This window comes from Apodemus sylvaticus, chromosome 3 (assembly GCF_947179515.1).
Source record: "Apodemus sylvaticus chromosome 3, mApoSyl1.1, whole genome shotgun sequence".
NCBI lineage: Eukaryota > Metazoa > Chordata > Mammalia > Rodentia > Muridae > Apodemus > Apodemus sylvaticus.
In genome coordinates, this window is record NC_067474.1 from 161,780,260 (window position 1) to 161,785,732 (window position 5,473).

The following is a 5,473-nucleotide window of genomic DNA, read 5'->3' on the forward strand; positions in this document are numbered from 1 at the left end:
GACTACTATACCCAGCAAAACTCTCAATCACTATAGATGGAGAAACCAAGATATTCCATGACAAAACAAAATTTACACAATATCTTTCCACAAACCCAGCCCTACAAAGGATAATAGGGAGAAAACACCAATACAAGGAGGGAAACTATACCCTGGAAAAAGCAAGATAGTAACCTTCTTTCATCAATCCCAAAAGAAGATAACCACTCAAATATAAAATTAACATTAAAAATGACAGGAAGCAATAATCACTATTCCTTAATATCTCTTAACATCAATGGACTCAATTCCCCAATAAAAAGACATAGGCTACAGACTGGATTCATAAACAGGACCCTACATTTTGCTGCATACAGGAATTACACCTCAGTGTCAAAGACAAAAACTACCTAGTTTTTTTGTCTAATTGCTCTAGTCCTAGCTAGAGCAATTAGACAACATAAGGAGGTCAAAGAGATGCAAATTGGAAAAGAAGAAATCAAACTATCAGTATTTGCAGATGATATGATAGTATACTTGCCAGTTTCCCAGCCCAACAGCTCCTCTAATCTGGCAGGTGACAAGAATAATTTCTGAATGTGCTAGAAGGCCAACACAGAAAGTGCAGCTTAGGAAGTTTTCAGGTTGTTCAAATACTTGGGACTATTCTCCCACCACTACTTCCTGACCAGGAGGTAGGATAGCACAAGAATGTTGGAATTGTGGAAGTTCCTGTCACCTAGACCTGGTTCCTCAAAGGGACTATTTCTAGACCAGCCCAATATTAAGCACTTCCTGTGATGTAATTCTTCTAAGCCTACCTACTTCAGGTTCTCTTAATTAGCATCTGTGGGGGGAAAAAAGAAAAAGAAAAGGATGGGCGGATAGAGCACAGGGGCAGAAGCATTGCCTGGGTCCCACATATGAGAACACTACCACACGGCAGAGTCCTAGAAGGGCAATAGGAAAATTCCAGCAGAGCCACACAACACACCATGCCGTGCTAAAGAGAGAGGGGCACCCGATGGGCCTGAGGAGCACACAGGAGGCTGCCCAGAATACAAGCAGGCCGCTCTGTGGGAATGCTCATACCTGTTGGACCTGTGGGGCTCACAGGCTAGCGCAAAGGGCTTTGTCTAGAGGACATTAGAGCCATTTACAAGGCCCAAATACCTGTAAAGGTTGGTTTGCTGCAAGGAGACTTGGCTGAGATAAGACTTGGCTGCAATGAGAGGAGGCTTGTTTGAGAGGAGGCTTGTTTGAGAGGAGGCTTGTTTGAGAGGCGGCTGGAACCTTCCACTGATGGTGGAAAGGCTGAGAACCACTCCATGTTTCTAAGCGGTGGAATTAAATAAAAAGGAACAATTCATACTTCCCATGCCTTATTATAAAAAGAGTAAAAGGAGAAAAGGAAATAAATAAATAAATAAATAAATAAATAAATAAATAAATAAATAAAAGATAGAGAGATAGATGACCACGTGAAAAGGAGAAAAAGAATAGAGAGACAGGAGAGTTTAAGAAAAGGGGAGAGAGCTGGGCAGTGGTGGCACACACCTATAATCCCAGCACTTGGGAGGCAGAGGCAGGCGGATTTCTGAGTTCAAGGCCATCCTGGTCTACAGAGTGAGTTCCAGGACAGCCAGGGCTAAACAGAGAAACCCTGTCTCGAAAAACAAAAAAACAAAACAAAAAACAAAAACAAAAACAAAAAAAGAAAGAAAAGAAAAGGGGAGAGAGAGTGGGATAAGAGAGCAGGATAAGAGAGCAAGAAGTGACAGGAAGCCTCTTTTTTATAGTTGGTTGGGTTACAGCCAGGTAACCAAGGGGTGGGAAAAGCCTGGCTGTAGCCAGGTGACTGCAGAGGTGGAGTCCAGCCAGAACTAGGGGCTTGGGGCATGGCCACACATGATTTGATGGCCATAGGACTATGGGACCTTGTCCAACCAAGCTATAGACTGTCACACAACAAGGTCCCACAAGCATCCCAATTCTTCACAGGTTTTTGTTGGATTGAATTATCACTTGCTTGCTTGATTTTTCCTTGTTTATAGTTTGTCTTTTTGTTAAACTCATCTAATCAGGCAGGTGTGCTCATTATCACCATCAGGAACATCTCCTCCAACTCTGTTGCAGGTTACCTTCGACACAACTGCAGCTGCCAAGATGCCCACAACCCAGTCTGAACAGATTCTCCTCAAGTTTGCTGCCCGTCTAGACCAGAACTGGATGTAGTAAGACACTATACGTCAGTGGAAGTGGAAGCTTCAGCTTGAGTCTAGACAGCTGGGCTAAAAATGCACAAAAGACACCAAGTAACTCTATATTCTGATTCTCAGGAGGGATTCCCAAAACAAAGTAAAAGTAAGATAAATGCCCTTGGCTCAAACAATAAACCATATATGCATTCCATATGGAGGTCAATTTACATTGTGCCTAAGATAAAGAAGTGAAAACCCAGATTCATGATCAAAGAGATCAAAGTTTGTAAATCATGTAAATCAACTCATTGAGAACAGGAATAAAATGATTCCTGGGCCAGAAAATAACAGTAGATGCATGAAGGAAATGAGGACAATAGAAAATATGAAAATTGAGTTCAATAAGTGGTTAGAATCCCCAAAACAAACAAACAAACAAACAGCCAGAAATGAAAATGTAGTAAGGTGGCAGAGGCAGCCTCCCTTCAGTGTTTTTCAGTAAATCTCTTGCATGTGATTCATTGTTACAAGGGGGCTTTGTGGCAAATCTTGTTTTCTAACTGCCAGGACACCTTTTATTTCAGAGCTGTCAACACTGGCACTTGCACAACTTTTCCTAAATGCAGCAAGTATTTCATTTTGAATAACCCACCACACAGTTACCACCATTGATGAAACACTTGCAGAGTGTTAGATAACTAGATTTCCTTTTTGTGTTGGGGATTGTTATTCGAGTGTTCGCAAAGACCCTGACACTTATATAATACTAATAATCATCAATCATATTCTTTCATTCTGACTAATAAACTTGGTGTTAAACACAATCTTTCTTCCCCTTTGAAATTGTAGTGTTTTGATGTCTTTATTTATAATGACCCATCAAGAATATACTTTACCCCCAGGCAGCAAAATATTTCACAGAAAATTGCAGAAAAGAAGTCCAGAAATTTGATAGTAGAATTGATAGGACCCAAATTACGGCACATCAAATAATAATGATGATGTTCATAGTGTGCATCGATGTTAGTAAAAGTAGATGATTTTGAAATGTAGAACCATGGTCAATTTTGCCAAATCAGTGCTGAGAAAAAGTCTATGCAACTACATATGTGGTTGGCATTACGATGAAAGTGGCTGAGTTTGAGTGGTCAATGAATAGCAAAGAACCAAGGAAACTGAAGAGGAGAGAAATGAGCAGGATGCAGCCGAGGGTATGGTTATTGGCTCTTCAAATGGGAGGGGCTTGGTGATTCACAAAAACACTAATAATCAGAGACAATAATGCATTATCACATAGAGGCACACAGGCAAGAGAGTTTTTCAGGGGATCTCCATAGGCCAGAGATGTCGCAGGTATAGGAGCCAGTAGTCATACTCTGTAATAGTGTTCCAATTCTCTGGACACTTCACCCATTAATCCACATGTGCACATGTGATAGAGAAAAAAGAGTATCGTCACTGCACCTTCTGCATATCTTATCAACAGGACCCTTCCCACACATAGGTGGGAGAAGCTTTTCTACATCCACAGTCTTAGCAGTTGAGTGTGTAACTGAAGGACATTGCTATACCACAACAATACCCATTATTTGAATTTTAAATTCAAATACCCATTATCTTCACCATTATCTAAGAAATATATATTTTTTAAAGTTTACTTACTAAGGTGCGCATGTTGCTGTAGAGAGCGGGTGTGGCGGCCATCCCAAGATGGCACCCGGGCTGGCTGCCAGGTCGCATGACTCAACCCTGCATCCTGTTGTTCCCCTTTAAGAGTCATGTACGCACTGGAGAAGTGTGCATGCACACTTTGACGTCATATCAGGCCACTCTCGGGCCATCATCTCGATCCTATCATGAGCCCCTTCGTGGTGGTCACTGATTGGTGCAGGCTTGGATATAACTGGGGCAGTGGACTAGGATCCGGGGCTTCCTGATGTAAGGTTTCCTGAATAAACTGCTTCAAGAAGAGTCTCCCGTGTCGTCTCCCTTATTCCGCTGGACGGATAATGGCGGCGACCTGTTGCAATGTTATAAATGTTGCTAGAAACAGATATTTCTTAGTACATTCTGGATAATTGAGTAGAGTACAACTCCCAGTCAACTACCATGCTAATGCCTCAGAAAGATCAGTAGCAAATTGCTGTCACAGCAGGACAGGTGAAGATCTAGGACTTGCATGATAAGTTTTGCCAGGACTGCCCACAAGAAGCTGGGGAAGCAAGTGGATAATTATGTGTCAATATATCTGGACAAACAGAAATGCAGTCTTGCAAGGAACAAGAAATAGTTGTGAAATGGTGTAAGGCACAACATAATTTAAGGTAGTAGATATCAAACTAAATCACATCCTTAGGCTACCAATACAGAGTAATCCCTAATAAAATCCTGACAGTGTAGGACAAAGAATCTATGCCAGCTAATTCTGCAGGTCATACCACAACAGAGTTGATATACCTTGGAGGTTGTTTCAATTATATTATTTATCTTGGTATCACTCTTTAAATCTCATTTCTTTATACATCACTGCTCTGATCTCCTACCCATTTCTATGCCCAATGTTTTCCAGTCATTAAGAATTTCATTCCTTGGTTCAATGTCTTTCATATTTGTTCCTGTTTAAGGCAATATTTCCTGTAGTCCAGTCTTTCCTCAAGCTCTATAGTTAAGACAAGCCATCATAGGGTTTTACTATTGTGAACAGAGAGGTGACCCAGGCAACTCTTTTAAGAATAACATTTAAATAGGGATGGCTAACAGGTTTAGAGTTTCAGTCCATTATAATCAAGGTGGGAGTATGGCAGCATCCAAGAAGCCTCTCATATCCCAGCTTTATAGGACATTCTAGAGTCTTCCCACAAGCCCCACCTCCTACAGCTCCATGTTTCCATTAAGTTTTTTGAGGGCCTCTAGGCTCTCTCCTGTTTCTCAACCATAACTGATTCAGCTCCCCCTTTTCCCTGCTCCTCCTGTCTCCCATCTATGACTCTTCCTCCCTCTGCCTCCATTGATAACTTAGTCATTGATGCAATAAAAAAAAAAAAACCTAATTGAATTGTTGAGAGGGCTAGGCAGGGCCAGCATCTCTCTTAAAATGCCAAGCAGCACTAACAAACAACACGGCAGTTTTCATAACCTTGATGGTGTAGGAGTCTTTTTTCTCCCATCAAAGACACAGTATATACAAAAAAGGAGCAACTATTCACAATAACATGTACATATCTAAGATTATGAAAAGAGGGATAGTGAGTTACACCAATCTGTGAAATAGAATGGGGAGTAACATTCTTGGG

General features: G+C 41.2%; 1 protein-coding gene across 1 annotated transcript in view; it reads right to left on the reverse strand.

Annotated features, from left to right (window-relative positions):
* The window catches only part of LOC127681622 (zinc finger protein 665-like), a 384,770-nt gene that overhangs the window by 292,925 nt on the left and 86,372 nt on the right, over window positions 1-5,473 (reverse strand).